The 17,964-nt window shown below is 42.7% G+C and overlaps 1 protein-coding gene and 2 long non-coding RNA genes across 3 annotated transcripts in view; 2 read left to right on the top strand and 1 right to left on the bottom strand.

Annotated features, from left to right (window-relative positions):
* Window positions 1-2,362, top strand: part of LOC146710524 (uncharacterized) — a 31,836-nt gene extending 29,474 nt beyond the window's left edge. Inside the window, exon 13 of the mRNA XM_085453104.1 lies at window positions 1-2,362. This exon is cut by the window's left edge and continues 1,414 nt beyond it. The gene's annotated coding sequence lies outside the window, so the exon portion shown is untranslated.
* A 1,917-nt stretch (window positions 2,363-4,279) lies between these two features.
* On the bottom strand, window positions 4,280-5,395 carry LOC146710523 (uncharacterized). The gene is made up of 2 exons (XR_014919949.1): window positions 4,559-5,395; window positions 4,280-4,455 (listed from the first exon to the last, which is right to left on the bottom strand). It is a non-coding gene; the product is annotated as an uncharacterized LOC146710523 (long non-coding RNA).
* A 4-nt stretch (window positions 5,396-5,399) lies between these two features.
* Window positions 5,400-8,944, top strand: LOC146710522 (uncharacterized). The gene is made up of 3 exons (XR_014919948.1): window positions 5,400-8,564; window positions 8,656-8,716; window positions 8,827-8,944. It is a non-coding gene; the product is annotated as an uncharacterized LOC146710522 (long non-coding RNA).
* Window positions 8,945-17,964: the final 9,020 nt, after the last annotated feature.

The raw sequence follows: 17,964 nt of genomic DNA, 5'->3' as shown, positions 1-17,964 counted from the left end.
ATCAGCTGTTCTCTGATGATCTGATTGATACTGTGAATAACGGGACTCACTGAACTCTGTGACACAGTGAAGATTACAGAGTTTAACTTCAACATCTGACTGACGTCACACAGACAGAAGGATGAACCAGTGAGGCACAGAACACAGTTACTGGAGATACTGGATCAGCTCCATGTGAACCTCTGATGGAGAAGCTGCTGAGCCAGAGAAACATCAGGACATGACAGCAGCTGCACTTATCTAACAACATGTAGCAGAGCTGATCTATGTTAGAGGATCTATCACAGCAGCTGAAGCCAAAGTCCAACACTGGATACCAGCTGAGCCTGTGCTGAGTGTAGTGTTACAGGAAAAGGGCAGAAACACTGGTAGCTCCCAGTGATGCTGACTGGGGCACAGAGCTGAATGATGCAGCATCAGGACACTGTTTCAGTCTGACTGACAGAGAAACCTGTAGCTGTATCTACATGTGAGGCAGAGGCCACACAAGCAGCTTTCTATGTTTCACAGTGACTGAGATCTTCAGTGGGGGTGGACATGCTCCTGTACAGACCTCTGAGGAGAACCAAGGTGCAGTCAAAGAGTCCAGTCTGTCCTCACAGATGTGAACATGTGCTTTCATCAGGTCTGCTGTCAGCTAGCAGGCTCACATCAGAATCACTGTTCCTGAAAAACACAGTCTGTGTGACATCATCAGTCAGCTGATGGTCCCAGATCTGAATGGTTTCTGTCTCTATGAGGAAGTCAGAGAATATCACTGAGGTGTGGATCAGGTCTGAGTGAGCTGTGGAGGGACAGCTTTAAACAGTCCACAGGTCTCACGTCCTGCTCAGTCTGGTAGCAGATACCTCGTATTGTTCCAGATGTGCTGACATCAGCAGCAGCACAGCTGTGTGATACCATGAATCTCAGTTATTGATCCAACACACAGTAAATACAAAGATCAGGATTTCTGAGAGTAATCATTATGAGTCTGAACACATGATCACTGAATGTTAGTCTCCACAATAATAAGCTAACACAAGCAAACACAGCTTTCAGCTCTTATTTTGAAACTGGCTTATTTAGAGAGCTGTGATGTGAGCGTGCCTGGCTCTGAGGCACTTGGGTCAGCCTCTGTTGTTTAGAAGTGTTACAGACTGTGAATGACACAGACCTGTCAGTTTCCATGTTTGTCTGTAACACAGCTCAGGGCTCCATGCTGAACGCATCCATCCAGTGTTATTGATCCAGGACTGATACCAGCATTGGGATCAATACTACAACACACAATCACATGTGTCCACGTGATGTGTTTGACCAGCTTTATTCATTAATGATCAATCAGCTTATTTACTGCATCTGAGTCCAGCTTCATTTAAATGATCCAACCATGAAAATGACATCAGTCCTACAGAAGCACTTCATGCTAACAGGAAGTCATTGAATAAGGTGGAATAACACAGAGACACAACCACTCACAGCTAACCTGACCCCACTAACTGCATGTGTTTGGACTGTGGGAGGAAGCCGGAGTACCGGAGAGGACGCACACAAACACGGGAGAACATGAAGCTCTGAAACAAAGATGGTGGATTTGACCTCAGGACCAGGCAGGGTTACGGGGGTCATGACCCCCCAATAATAGATCCAGCTACACTGAAACTGTCAATTTCATTTACTTTTCCTGTTTTAAAGCTATCAGGCTGCTTTGTGGCTCACTCAATACTAAACTAAGATACTTTCAGTGTGAATCATTTGCAGGAACACAGGCAGGATTTAAAGTGCAGAACTTTACAGTCTCTGTCTCAAAGTTGGTCTGAACATGCTAACAGCTCTTTGTTTTTTTCAGTTTTCACTGGTTTGATGTAATGAAAGAAATTTTAAAGAAGCAGACGATTGTTGTTATTTTAGTTCTATAGTTTCATAAATCGTGGTGTGGATCTAAGTCAACATTCAGAATAAATAAGATAATACAGCACTTTGATGGTTGCCTTTGTATTTTCCCAGCAGTGCTCAGGTTGGTTCTCGGCTACATTTACATACAGATGTTAATGTGTTCAGCAGCTGGACTCATCTGAGGAAGGAACATTGGAAAGGTGCTCAGTGCACAACTGCATCACTAATTTTATGTAAGACCCTGTGTTTTATTGTATTTATATATTTGTAACATTTGACTCAAACACTTTTGGGAAGGATGAAAATGTTTTCAGGAGGAAGTTTTTCCTTCTGTCCGACTGCAGTACACACAACACTGCGTCTCCCTCCCTTATCACACTTCCTCAGGCTGCTGATGAGCGCCCCCTGGTGTCAGTGTTGATGACGTCATGCACAGTGAAACATAAACAGTGTCTGTTAATAAAAAATCATGTGTCCATTTTCATGTTTGCATCATGTTTCTGTAAAATCATCAGCTGTTTCTGAACCTTCTTCATTGTTTGACTCATTCCAACAGCTGTGAGCTGTGATGGAGTCAGAGCAGCTTCATCACTGATGTTCAGGTGAAGCTGAACTTAATAAACTGTAGAAATGATCAGGATTCAGGCTGGATGTGTAAAACACTTCTGTGTGAGGTCGCAGTGCTTCATATGTGTGTGTGGGCTGAAGCACACACGTGTGAGTCCTCAGAGGTTTCACACACATCACTGCACACACTTATAATCCTAGTTTAAGCTTGTGGATCATATCGGACACATCAGCAGCTCTTTGGAGACAAAGATTTGAGATTTAAGATGAGTCATAGTCTTTCTATCCATGGTAGCTTCCACTGCTGAGGCTCGGGAAACATGAAGAGGATAATTAAGAGCAAGCATCAGCTCTGTCTCATCTAACTACACAGTATTATGATCATGCACTTATGTCTCAAACTAAGACACAATGAGACACAATGAGTTCTGTGAGTCTTTAGATTATCAGTAAATTCTGGTGACAGTTTGACGCTCAGTGGAGCCATTTTTGGTTTGTGATGAGTGTTTTGTGAGCTTCTGTTTTGTGAATCGCTCTTTGTAATTTAGAAGATGGTGCAGAAATGTGCGCGCCCTTATCTGAGAGGACACGGAGAGAGTGTCGCAGACTCGAGGTGAGGAGATAAACCTCGGAGCTGGACGGCCTGCACGTTACCCATGTGCATCTTTTCAGTGACATCAAGTGAACCCATAATAAGCATTTCTATGTCTTAGACATCATGTCCATTTCTAATGAGAGATTATTTTTAAATGAGGGAAACCTGGTCTAACAACACGCTTCCAACAGAGCTAAAGGTTCACCACAGTGAGACGGTGGGACTCTGATAAGAACTGAAACACTGTGTATGAACAGCTGAGACAAAACTATATATAAACACTCATTTATTCCAGTTTAGTTTACAATGATTTCAAAGTAATGTGGAACGATTCATGTTCATGAGCTGTTACAAACACAACTATTGATTTGTCTATATATGGTCGGACTACAAGGCTCGTGTTGAGGCTCTTGGAATAATGTGTGAATTACAGCAAGAAATGATGGTTTCCCATTTTACCAAAGTGGAATAAAATCACCACAGCAAAGAAATCATGTTATTGTCTGCAGCTAAAATATATGGTGAACATGGTTTTATAATAATGTGCAAACACAACCTCACTCTGCTCTATACGAGGAGCCAACCACAGCTGTCCGGGTCTTCATCCACCACCTCCACCATCTTTGCTCATCATCATTCACTTAATTGCTGATTGGTTTAAATCAAACTCCATTACAGGTTCAACTCCATCATATAACAGCATGTTGACTTTGGATCTGGTGTGCAGTGCCACCTTAAAAGATGAGGAAACTAAGAGATTACAAAAAAAGAAGTGGAGGAGTTAAAGAGCTGCAGCAGATTAACAGTTTCTGACAGTCATGTGTTAGAAATAGGACGATTAGATGAGCTGAGGGATCCATCTACTGCTCAGTGAAGCCTCATCAGAAACAGTCTCAGTGGAAGGATGGCTCTATTGTTAAGGAAGGACACAGGCAGAAAGACTGGCGTCTGTCACACAGGAACTGGACTGAAAATCAGCTGCACATATTCATCAGTACATGCAAACATATTATAGGTGTGGAATTCAGGACAGTACCATCAGAAGTTGATCCACTGTGCAAATGTCTGATTGGCAGTGGCTTCATTTTTCACTATGAACAAACTGCTAATGCAGCATCACAGGACGTCAGCCATGGATTGGCCTCCCCAGACCTCAACATTACTGAAACATCTTAACAGAGGATGGAAACAAAGGGAACCAACATCCAAGAAAAGACCAAGACTCCAGGCTGTGCTGAATTATAAAGGTGGACTGACCTCCAGGGTCCTTAGTATCATATAAGCTCAGTTTGTGTCTTATATACTTTCCATTTATATAACAAAATATATAGAAAGGAGGGTGGTTTAAGATGTGTGTAGAGTTTTATTCATTATCTTTAGACAAACAAAGAAAGCACCATCCATTCGTCTCCAGTCTGTATGAAAAACAGGGGAAAGGTCAAATTAAACCTTTGAAATTCCTTTCACAATAAATCCATAAATAAACAAAATCAAACATAGAAAAGTCTTTAAACCCACTTTTCCATAAAGCTGTCAATAGGAAATGTTCCAGTAAACATGTCTGTGTTTCTGCTGTTTTCCTTTCATGCGTCCACAGCTGACAGGTAACCCTATTGGAGTCGCCATAGTGACGGGTGGCGTCTCAGCTTCAGCGTGTTGATGGGCACAGCCATGGTTACCACAGCTGGAGTTGGTGTACGGCGAGCTGTGAGAGGACAGAGATGGAGAACGCACATTTAACTCTTTAACAGGAGATACGTTACGACTAACAGACGACTGCTGTCTACATGATGTCTTTGCAGCCCTTATGCTACATGTTACACAACTTTTCTTCATGCCAACAAGACTGAGGTGCCACATAGTCGACACATACAGCTGATTATGATGCATGTTTTACTATTGCTATGTTCACATCATCTGCTTGGCTTTATTACTGAAAGCCTGGAGATCCTCTGACGTGTGCATGGCTGATGTGAAGTATGATTAGTCCTACATGACATCAACAGCAGAGGCAATGAAAGCTTTGTTGTTAACAGGTTGTAGGTAAAGTCAAATGTCTACTTCTACACTTGTGTTGGGTAAAGTTCTTCTCACTGCAGCAGATTTATATCTGTGCTTTCACAGGGCGTGATGTGGAGCTCAGCGCTGAGGTGCAGGTCTCCTTGGAGACGGCATCCTGGCTGAAATATTATCATGCTTCCAAAACATTTCAGCTTTTATTTTGAAAGAAACAAGACTTGAAAACGAATCCCCTTCTTCCTCTTTGTCTTTGTTCTTCAGAGGAGTGTCACCTGGACAAACTCAGGGCTGTTCTAGAGCCTTTCTTATTATTTGACTCCATAGAAATAAAACTGAATGGAATCAAAGAAAAACTCCCAAACAGCTAAAACACTTTGCTTTATTCTCTTTTTTAACAAATACGTTGAAGTCCATCCACAACAACACAGCTGAGATCTCCTTTGTAATCAAGTGTTTCCATCCTTTGTACAGATCTGCATACAAAACAATCATTTACGTCCCACAGAAGTCTAGTTACACGTAACTCTACAAGAACTGGTGAATGACAGAAACATGAGACACATGATCACAGGTGATAACAAAAAGAGAAAGAATTCATGTGTTAGTGATGTTTTTCAGCCCTGATGGCTCATGTTGGAGAAACAAGCTGAGGTACGTGGAAAGTTCACACACACAAGTGGGCGTGAGCGCACACACAGAGAGAAACACAACTGAAGCATCTGTTTGCTGTTTCTGCTTTCATCATCTCTGCTGCTGTGTCAGGCTGGGGTCTCTCAGTGACGTGGTTGAGGTGAAGTATGACGAGTATCCCTGATTCAGTCCATCGAGACAAAGGGCAAAGAAAGCTGTTGTTAACAAACTCTATGGTGATGTGGCATTTAGCTCTGACTCTACGCTCTGCTGAATCCTTTGAACCTGCTGATCAGTAAAGCTCTACGTGCTGCAGCAGATTGACCTCATCTGTGTTCACAGGTGTGGACCTCAGCGCTGAGGTGCAGGAGACTTTCATTCAGTTCTCCCTGCAAACAGCATCCAGCCTGGAAATACTGTCATCTTTCCCAGAAACGGTGCTCTTATCTCAGAGAAGAAGTCTGATGTAAATAACTGCAATCAACAGTGATGTTCTGCACAGATCACTTTTCCATTTTGCTCTCTAGATGAGTCCCAGCTGCCTGACCTTGTGTCCAGGTGATCGTCTCACTGAGGAGCTTTTGTTCTGAAAATCTCACGTCCATCACCTGTTTCCTTTTTACTATCTCTGCTCTTTCTTTATTCACAATGCTCATAATATCACACAATTATATTCATCACCTGCATGTTTTTATCCAGCTGCTGTTAGAACCAAACAAATAAAAAGGATGAAAAGCCTGAAATCCTTTGATTTATTACATTTGAAACAAATATGAGAGCATCCCTAACAGCACAGCTGAGACCTTTGTTTTAATCAAGCCTTTGTATCGACACACTTGTAAAGATTCATATACAAAACATAATAGAATAAATCAATATAAAATACACATAATCACAAAAATGCAGCCATGTTGTGAGTTTGCATCTAAAACATGCATGTTTCCCTTTGTACAGGCAGATTTACAGCAGACAAAGCAACACGCTGATCGACTTTGACCGCTGCAAAAACAAAATACCCACCAAGTCTGAAGTCGATCAGAGGAACTGTTGACAGACTGACAGACAAACAGATGCTTGATTCATTAGTGCGATTAAATGTTCTTCTTTAGCAGCATCACTTCATGTGTTTGTGTTCCAGGAATAAAGGTCTGTTTAAACTGGACGTCTCCTCAGCATCACTCGTGCTGTCGTGGTTTCAAAGCTGTGCAGAAAGAATCTGAGGGATGATACAGAGGTGACCAAAGTTACAAACATCCAGCTGTGCTGCAAATGTTTGCAGAGCTCCAAACTCTTTGGCTTTCTGCAGAGCAAGTATGGAAGAAGCACCTGAGCTAACTTCAGTTTAGACGATATGAGGAAAAATGCTGCTTCCCAAAGTTTCCTACAAGTATCCAGTTTATATTTAGAGAAGCGAAGGCTCTTTATCCTGACAACTACTCCCTGGTGGATCCCTGTCCTGTGACAGCAGCAAAGACTGTGTATCAGTATCATCAAAGCCACTTCAATAACCAGTGTTTAAAGCTCTCTAGCAGATGGACTTCAGTGGCAGCAGCCTCTGTCTGCTGTGTACAGAAGGTTCTCTGATGAAGCACACAGCAGATGCTGCACTACAACAGCAGCAGCAGCTCAGCTTCAGTTTGCTTCGACGCCCTTTTTGACCTGTGAAACAGCAGAAAATGAAACATTTCAACACCCGTTTGTTAGCGTGAGCTATTCTGCTGTTTTTCATCATTTCACAGGTGAAATAAAATCACATTTACTTCCTGTAGGAGTGATCGTGTCCAGCCTGACTGAGACCATGTGCTCCATCCTGCACAGGTAATAAACCTCTGACATGAAGGGCTGTCAAGTAGTTTTAGACAAATGGGGGTAAAAGAGACGTTAAAAGCTTAAAGAGAAACTACATTTTCTAAGAACTGTCTGACGTTCACCTCTCACACAGTGGATACGATTCTGCCGCTGCAGGAATAATCTTTGTGGTTATGAAACTGTCCATGTGTTTGCAGAAAATGTCACATGTTCAAAGCCATCCCAGCACCTGGGGTTTGTATAAGTGCAGCTGCTGGTGGGGAGATAGTCTCACTCTTCTATATAAAGAGTCAGCAGGCAGCAGATCTTCATCTGTGATCTCCTCCATCATCACGTCTTCACTCTTCAGCAGCTATGGCTTCACTTCGTGCCCTTCTGGGAGTGGTGCTGTGCTCCTCATGGTTTCTGCTTCTGCCTCAGGCCGACTTTGATTTACAGAGTCATCCATAATATTTTTTATTTTTTATTTTACTGCCCATCTATTTTCATACAAATGTCTCCGTCTTATGGAAAAGGGGTGGAGCTTATCCAACGAGGACAGGCAGGGCCCCCCCAGACAGTTTAGCAGTCTATACAGGAGGCTGACCTTTGCAACATGTACTTCTATAATGACTTCACCATTTAGGTTATTTGGTTATGTTTCACCCTGGATTTTGTGTGATAATATTTATTTTGTCCACTGATTTAAAAACAACAAACTATATGAATATAAAACAGAGTGAACAACAAAACATCAGCTTTGGAAACTTTGATGTAAAATTCTGCAATTGTTTTCTCAGATATAGCATAAATCAAACTAACATACATCAGTGTGTTATTAATGTGCACACACACACACACACACACACACACACACACACACACACACACGTGTTACAATAAACAGCTCTTATGCTTCTGTATGATTCTCAGTGCTTTCCATTTGCGTGTCCACAGGTTGCTGTAAGTGGTGCTTGACTGCAGTTTGCTCTCATTTCAAGTGGTTTGCTGTCACAAAGCCAACAGGAAGTCCGGCCATGGTTGAGCCAACTGAAGATGGGTTGAAGGTGGCGTCCTCGTTTCCTCTGTGAGCGCGAGAGGACAGACAAAGCAAACACCGTTTGGACAGCATTAAAATATTTACACTGATGATTAATGTTGTGTCTTTGCACCTGTAGCGATACATGTTGGAAAATGGAGACTTTAGCCACCAAGACTGACGTGCCTGGAAACTTCCCTGTGAGTACGCCCACAAAGACAGGAAACAGTTTAGCCACCGCGGTTAATCCTCCATCATCATCTTCCAGTATTTTTCACATCTTTTCTTCTGCTGTTTCCCTTGTTGTCAGTCACGGGGTTTGTGACTGAAATGCGTGTGGTCGACGGGAAGCCTGACGAGTACGGCCTGAATCATTCCATCAACACCGGACGGAGTGAAACCTTTGTTGAAAACAGATTATATGGTAACGTTGCTGGTAGGTATTTTAGTACCATGGTAGCATTTACTGGATATTGTTTTATAGTGACATTATGCAGGAAAACTCTGTCATTCAATAAGGCCCCTTTGTTTTAGTTATTTTTCTCTTTGACCCAAGAATTGATGTGTGAGAATCACAGGCTGGTACAAGGTTGAAATACCACAGAGATCACTCCCTCAGCTACATTAGTTTCTTAATCTTTTAGACGTCTGTTGAAGGCCAAATGGTTTGTTTCAGATTTCACTAATGTAAGAACTCTTTGTTTTGTGCCTTGAAAATATGTCGCTGAGATAATCACAATTGTAGCTGAACTGATACACTATACAAAGGATGCTTCTTCACCCAAGGGCAGGAAGACGCTGCCTTATCTTGGTCTGTACTGGTTTAAACTGATAATCTGCTGTCTCATGAATTTGTCCCTCTATATAAACTGTTGTACTTGAGAATAAAGTTGAGTCAATTTGGGAAGACAACCTGAAGCAGTCTCTGTTTTCTTGTTCTCCCAAGCTGCTCCCGAGCTCGTACTAACACGCTGAATGGCATGCTTGAATATTACTTGAGAATATATTTGACTGTGTTACAGACTAAGGGACATTCTCTGCTGATAGACGTCCACGCCTCGAAGGAAGTCGATCCACGGAGTAGGCCCTGGAAACCGTTTCCTTCAGTTGCATTTAGCTTCAGTAAACTGTGAAGTTACAGCAGCAGATTTACATCACGTGGCTTCACAGGAAGTAGTCTGGACCTCAGCGCTGAGGTTCAAGCAGCTCTGCTTGCAGACGGCATCCTTCCTGAAAATGTTCTTCATCTTCCTCAAACCAGAACTTTTACATTGGTGCTGAAGTTCTATATAAAAACAGCCTGAAATACAAAGTGATGTTGTGCACTGATTACCTCACACTTTCCATGTTTCCTTCTACAGAGGAGTGTCCGCCTGAGTGTTTTGTCTGATCTGTTGTTGATCGTCTCATTGACACTGCATGCAGATCTGACACCAGGGCTGGACTGGGACAAAAAATGGTCCCGGGCATTTTGACTGGAGACCGGCCCCCCAGGTATTAAAGGAAAAACCATGAAGCCTTTGAATGAAAACAAACGCTGTTGTCACAGTGATGGACGCTGTCTTGTTGGTATACATGCATCAGTCTAATAAACTTAAACCTGCACCATCCTCCCTGTCCTGGTATTCTAAACAGGAAGTAGACTGTTGGTCGAGTTAACCTCCTGAACATCTACAACACACGGTGGAAACCTGACATTAAGACAGAGACTAGAGGTGAGACATGATCATTGCTGATTACTGATGACAGATTTAGATATGTTTTCATAAACCTTTCATTTGCCACATCAATAAACAGCACGGCAGGGCAAAATATGTTTTCTAACATGGCAACCTTTAAAAAGTGAAAGGAGACAGAAAGACAGCTGAGAAAGAATCAAACGGACTTTTTGATGCATTTTACACACAGTACTGGTGCAGAATCTAGAAAATGTGGGAAACACTGGCATCATATGCAGTACTTACTTCTGAAGAAATTATGATGGGACCCTAAAAAATGACTATGTACAATAATGGATTTCTATACATTTTACATCAGATGAAAACGTTTGTTGTAAGATTCAGATAATTATTTATTAAAAGCTCGACATTTTAAATGAGAATAAGAAAGAAAAGTATTTCTTTGTGCCCCCCTCTCCCTGTTAATGCCCTACCTGCCCCCCTGGCAACACTTTGCTAGACCCGCCCCTGCACAGTTACCAGCTGTCAGCTACACAAAAAGGATCCTGGTGTTATTTGTCTCTCAGAAACAGTTCATAACTTCAACTCATTTTTGTTTTGTCATGTTTTGTTCTTTACATTGTCTTTCTTCTATATAATTGTTAAACATTTAATAAATATGTCTACAAAAAGATTTTAAAAATCAGACATTTCACACAGACACCCAAATGATTTCTGACTGATGAAGGGGGCTGAAGGTGCCCTGCTCTTGCCCAGCTTCTGCTGCTCTCTCCCTGCTCACTGTCAGCAGCTGGCAGCCTCGGTCCTGCCTGAGACTCTTCATCTATCAGTGCCAAAGAATATGGGAAATAGCAACGCACAACATGCACATTACAAAACAAGCACATGAATCAGCATTACATTCATTAGTGAAGTGCTGACGTTCGTTCCTAAACTTTGGGCCTTAATTAACATCACTGTGAACTAATGTTTGCTTTGCTTCTTAACCAGTGAAGCAGCGAGGGGCTTTCTGAGGTTCCTGCTCGTAAATGCCCAAAATGAGTCGAGTATTTCTCTGCAACTACAAACTCTGCTTTCATCAGAGGTGTAAATATTACAGCACTGTGTCAGAGTCACTGAGGCTGGAACACAGAAAAAGGAAGTAGATGTATTTATTTTTAGACTTTATTGCCTGGAACCACTTTAAAAATACGCTTTGGGTCACAATTAACTGCAGAAACCAGGAATCCACATATGAACATTATCTGTGCAGAGATTTATGCTTCTGAAGGTAAACAGTGAAAACTTGCAGCACTAAATGCACAGATAGCCAGGCGTTTCACATTTTGGGACCATCTGCCAGTTTTCATTTCTTAGGTATTGAAGAGCAGAAATGATTGAATTTTATTTACATGCTTAAAAATGTTTGCTTTTGAATATTATTTGAAGAATTACCCACACACTCAGGCACTGTGGGCCTGTTTCCCTTTGCACAACCGAGTGTTGGAAACGGGCCTTTTCTCTTTAAACTCTGAGGGGCTGTAACTTTGGCTTCTATTGGCAGATTTGCATGATTGACCCTCTTTTTAAAATAGTTTTAGCCAAGAGAATCAAGCTAACATCACTGTTTTTACGTCAGCTCATGTCACACGAGCTGTTTCAAGAAAAGTCCTCCTGTCACACAGCAATGCCTACATCAATCACACCACTCTGCTTAAATAATAATAATAATGTTTAGTGAAGCAGGTGAAGCAAAGGGCTGCTTTTAATAGGCTGGGAGACCCAGGTGTGCTGCTTTAGCTGCTGAGCCTCTCATGCTAGCCTCCATCTATAAGCTGGGATCACAGGAGCACTGCAGTCCTGACTAGATCAAGGATTGTTATTCATGCAGGTGACAAAAGTTTACATTCACAGAGTCATAGGATTGAGCCTGGTTTGAAAAGCAGCTGTTTAATGCAGCTGCTTAGAGTTCACACACAGTAGAAGAATCAGACTTGAGTCACATTTCAAACACTGGAAAAATACTCAGCAAGTAACAATGAAAACAGCACAGACTCAGTATATCCTGTTCAGTCCTGTGTTTGATATGAATGTGCTGTTCAGAGAGGATCTCATGTCCTCTTTTACAAAGCCTTTGTTTCATGATGTTTGTGTATAAATGAATGTAGGTGTGTTTCTAAGTGTGAAGGAGCCCTGGGAGAAAAGACTGAAGCTTGTGCCAAAGAACAAACAGGAAAGAAAGATCAGCATTAATGAAGACGAGCACAGAAGGAGCCCAAGCACGTGTTGCTTTTTCAGATTTCTCTAAAAGTGTGTGTTCATTTGTTCCATCCTTCACAACAAACAACAGCTGACAGACACACATGCACTCTGTGTCACTTCACAGGGGCTGATGAAAGTGGACACAGTAAAGGGAGAGCTGGACCTGCTCTACACATCCTGCACTCTGTTAACAGACTTTATTCTGCAGCATCAACAGATAAAAATATATGAAGATATAGAAACGTTTAACATTGTGACTGTTCACATTAGTGAAGCTGTTACTTTGCTGCCAGGTGGGAAAAGAAGCCTAAAGCTGAGTCTGATTAAACATCTGCTGCACCAGAGAGTTTCATGGCCCTGCTTTATCCTGTGCTTGCTGACCACCTCGTCCTGAAACCTCTTCATCATCCTCACAGTTGTGTGAAGAAAGAGGGAAGCAGGTGGAAACCATCTGTGCTGCTGTGTTCACTTGTGTGTGTGCGTCTATGGTCATATCTAATGTGTACCTACAGACAAACACAAACACAAACACCTGGCATTGCACAAGAGTCTCTATGGAGCAACCTGCAGATGTCAGAGATGTGATTAGAGGGTAAAGTGGACTAGTGAGAGCATCTATGTTGTTGTTGTCTGCTGGGGGACAGCATCAGCTGCAGAGATGCATCAGGATCAGCAAACTAATCTGCAAGGCTGCAAGTGTCACTGAAGGAGTTTGAGTCAGTGAGGGACTCAAACTCACACAGCTGCTCAAGAAGGCTCAGCAGCTGCTGTATTTCCTGAGGAGGCTGAGGAAATTTGGTATGTTGGCCAAGATCCTCAGCAGGTTCTACAGCTGCACTGTGGAGAGCAGCCTGACAGCTGCATCACTGCATGGTACGGCAGCACTACTGCAAACCGCAAACGCCTGCAGAGAGTGATAACAACTGTGGAGAAGATCATCAGGACCCCGCTGCCCTCTCTGCAGAGCAGCTACCATCACAGAGTCCAGAGGAGAGACACACCTCTGCCCTCGAGACGAAGGTTCAGAAGTGTGAAATGTAGAACATCCAGACTCAACAACTCCATCTTCCCCACTGCTATCAGACTCCTGAACAGCTGACCGACCTCAAACTGCAGTTTGCACATCAGGTCACTTTGCACACTAAGTTCATTTTGCACATTAAACTCCATGTACATCCATGTACATCGACATCTGCAGACCACACGTGTCTTCAGTTACTTATTTGTACTTATTTGCAGTTATTTATCTTTTTATTTTATTTTTTTAAGTTATTTCTTATCCTTATTTTATCTTTTTATTTATTCTTATCTTGTTCTTTTAACCATTATCTAACTTGGCATTGTGCACGGTGTGTTTAGATTCAGTTTAAATTCAGGGACACGGAGCCCCTGTTGATCCTCTACCTAATCACACGAGCCACGGTGTGAGAACGGGTGTGGGTCACAATCAGCCAAGGTTTTGGGTGAACCCATTGTGAGATCTAGCCCCACCCCATCATGTGATTTCCTGTGATCAAATGTCCCAGGATGTAAGTGGGCGTTAAGACGTCCATGTCCCTCTTCAAGCAACTTAAAGAAGTCCAGACGCTTTTCTTTCCAAGCTCCTTCAACAACATCATTCATAGAACAGCTTCCAGCTTCTTTTGCTCGGCTACAGTTTGGATGGATTTGCAGATGCAACAAGACTAAAATGGTTAGGGTCAGGAGGTCAAAGGTCAGAGCTCCTGTGGGTCTGAGGGCGGCCTCACGCTGGAGAAGGATGAAGGAGTCTGACCTGAGCCAGTGTTTGACATGAACACATCAGCACTGCTGTCAGTGAGCCTAACGACAGCCGTTAGCATCATTTCAGTGTTTCAGTCATAAAAACACTTCCTGTCTCTGTGGTGGTTACAGTGACATCATGCAGTTTGTGCTTTGACCTCCAGAGGGCGACAAATCAGCACAGACAGAGAGCTCCATTCAAACTTTGCTGCCATCAGGAATAATTCTTCAAATATAATCATCAGTGTTTGAGCAGTTATGATATCAGGGACAATCTAGACATGTGTGACAATACTGAACATGTCACATGACACACCTCAAACATCATGTGATCCACTCTCAGTCTGCACTTTCATTCATGACTTCAACAGGTTGAAATGAGCTTTGAAGAAACATTCAGTGAAATAAATCTTTCATGGATTCATGTGAGCAGCAGATGAACTTTGTACCAACAACATCTTCAATAACAGAGTCTGAATGAAGCTCAGGTGTTGATGCTGCTCACTGATTGGACGCTTGCTTTCAGCTCTGCTCTCAGTCTTTACTGCACAGGTGAAGGTAGAAAGTGTGACTGGATCTATAGACTGGAAACAGAGAAACATGCTGAACATTTGAAGCTTTGCAGCAGAAATGTTCATGTTACAAATACAGCAGAGCTGATCTGGGATCAGTGTGTTCACACCTGCAGCTACAACAAGGTTTCATGTCTCCACACATCAGCATGTGAACTTTACTCTGACTCAGTCTGAGCAGTCAGACGGCATATTTTTAAAGTTAACACATCAGCACACACAGAGCTGAGCCCCTCCCACCTGTGCTGAGTTTCAGGTGGAGCCCCGCCTCCTTCCAGGAAGCAGCTCACCTGTGTGTCCGTGTTTAGTGTCCAGGGGCCCGTTCTTCGTACCTCGCTAAGTAGGTTAGCCGGATTAGATTGTTGACGATTTCGCGTGATCCTGGATCAGTCGGTTCCCCGAAGCTCATCCGGGACTTGCTGTCATAGCAACAGAGCCGTAAGCGTAAACCTGCTCGGGAGCAGGTTTACTTTATGTAAACAGGATTAGATCGCGGCCACGCAGGTATGTCCGCTTCATTTATACGAAAGCAACAGCGATATTTTTCCACTGTTTCACCATAAATAAATATTATCAATGTAACTAAAGATAATGCAGCACTTGATCCTTTTATTGATGTCACACAGATACATACAGGTCATTTCCTAAAAAAGGGAAATGTACTATTAACATTCTATTACATGTATGTGATTATTACAGATGTAATTCATATTTCAGAGTAGTAATTGTAAATTACTTCGTGTAATCAAGATGAGAGACCACGGCTATAAAAGCGAAGGTGGATTTGGGAAGCCTGTCGCAGCCATGTCCTGTCCGTATACGCGACCAACCCATTGCGGAAGGTGCAAGATTGATAAGGAGAGTCCTCAGAATTCAGCGTATATTGCGGGACAGACAGGATCCTTTAGCTCAGCGCGACAGTGTGCTCATAGAGAGATATCGATATTCCCGTGAGGGTATTATTTACTTAACCAACTTGTTGACGAGGGGGTGCAGGACCACCACCTGTCTTTTTTTCCTCTGCCCTTTTCTTGGTTGCTGTTATGAACAAACTAACAGAGTATTACAGGCCAGTATTACCTTGCCAAGAGACGCAAAGCAATCTAAGAGATAAATATTACCATTCTGTAGAATACTCCTGTATTCCACTTTTACTTGTTCCCATGTTCTTGTGGGTCCTGTTGTGGCTCTAATGTGAAAGGGGATATAATATAACATATTATAATATAATATAATGCCATATGATATTGGACAATATAGTGTCATATGATAGATCTACCCTACCGCCTACTGGTGTTGGCCAGAGGGGCCGATGGCGCGATATGGCAGCCTGGCTACAACCGTAGCTGCCTCCACCAGTGTGTGAATGTGGGAGTGAATGAATAGTGGTATCGTAAAGCGCTTTGGGTGCCTTGGAAAGCGCTATATGAACCCAATCCATTATTATTATTATTATTAAATTACCTACGAGTTTGATTTGTCAGCAACTTTCTGCCAGCCCTCTCTCCTTGCTTTTGCAGCCTTTGCAGTGTTCTCTTGCGTTTTAATTAAACTCTGAAACTCCTGAAATCCCTCACTCATGAGTTCTTGCTCTGCTGCCGGAAAATACCGAGCACGCCCCTTGGACATTTTCGCCGACCAATCAGCGGGTTGCCGATCAATGTTTCTACTATCGATGCGTAGCCCCTTTTACGACACCCAGTGATGTCACATTCCTGCGTCCAGCTGTAGTAATCGTCAACAGCAGGTGTGTTCGGGGAACCGGATTAGCGAGCTCACGGTTAGCGCGATGATTTGATCTTGGATGTGTCATTTGATCTTGGATGTAGTAAGCGACGTACGAAGAACGGGCCCCAGGTGTGGAGTGGAGCTTGTTGTTGGTGTGAAGAAACTGTAAGTTTGCTTTGTTTCCTCCTTTAACAGTTTGTCTTTAGGAACTTTATTGTTTGTTCAGCTCGTGTTTGATTTCTTCACACAACAAACTGTGTGTGTTTGTATTTCCGGTCTCTCCATTAAAGTCAGTGTGTAATGTTTCCTGGCTAACATCAGCTGTGTGCAGCTTAGTTCAGCACAAATCTGCCGCTCCATAGTTCACGGTAACGGACTCACAGCTGGACCAACGAGGCCGAGTGTGTCCGCCACTCTGAGCTACGTTCGTGTTTGTGTACTTGTAGTTTGTACTTTGAGTTCACTCAGAGCCCACAGAGGACGCAGCGTACGTGATGACGTCACAGCCCTTTACCTCCTTTACTGTCACTGTGATTAATATTTACACACGAGACACCTGCAGAGCTCTGACGCTAAGCTAGCACACAGCATGCTAACACTAAGCTAAAGCTAGGCTAGCCAAGAACCCAGAGTGAGGTTAAAGCTGAGTAAACACTGACCCCAGACCAGCACCGTGATAAAGTGAGCTGCTGCTGCTGAACTTGAACAGGTAACAAAGTGATGAGCAGTCAGGCTGCAGGTTTCTACCTGTTCATGTTTCTACAGTAGAATCACTTTGAAGTGTCTTTGTGCTGTTTCATCTTTGATTTGTGTTCATAAACACTCAGAGAAACATCACGTGACCTCATCAGGATCTGTGTTGGTGTGTGGGGCTGTACCTCAGCTTTATGTTGTTACATGCTCATTTGTTCATTTCACACAGTAACATCAAAGTAATGTTATGAGGAGTAATGAAGTAACGTACTCCATTACTTTTAATCAAAGTGTTCTGTGTAATATGTGTAATAATGACTGTTTTGAGTAATGACCAACACTGATCACAACAAAGAGGAAATGCCTCCAACATGCACAAACATTTGAGCCACAACATGCAGTTAATGTGCACAAATGTCTTTGATATGCTGCTCAGTGATGGTGGTGACTGTCAGAGCAGAGCTACTGAGAATCAATAAGTAATATCAATGATGGGATCAGAATCACTAAATTCTTCTCATCCCTGTCAGTATCATACATGTGCTGTATAATGTGATAAATGTAGAGGTGCTGGCTGTTCTCTCACTCTGCTGTTTAGCTGTAAAGGACGCCTCCCTGCCTTTGTCTCATTCATGACCTTTAATAGTCTCTTCTAACATGCAGAGATCTGTATGATCTGTTTCATAGAGTCTAACCAGCCTGTACAGGTAACAACAACAGTCACTGCATCACTGACACACAAACGTCATCTCTGTCAATAACAACATTCATACA

The sequence above is a fragment of the Copadichromis virginalis genome, linkage group LG4 (genome assembly GCF_057382275.1).
Source record: "Copadichromis virginalis isolate Kocher_CV1m ecotype Utaka linkage group LG4, C_Virginalis_male_GT1.1, whole genome shotgun sequence".
In the NCBI taxonomy this organism is placed as follows: Eukaryota; Metazoa; Chordata; class Actinopteri; order Cichliformes; family Cichlidae; genus Copadichromis; species Copadichromis virginalis.
Note: the sequence above shows the minus strand (reverse complement) of the source record. Positions and strands in the feature narration are given on the sequence as shown.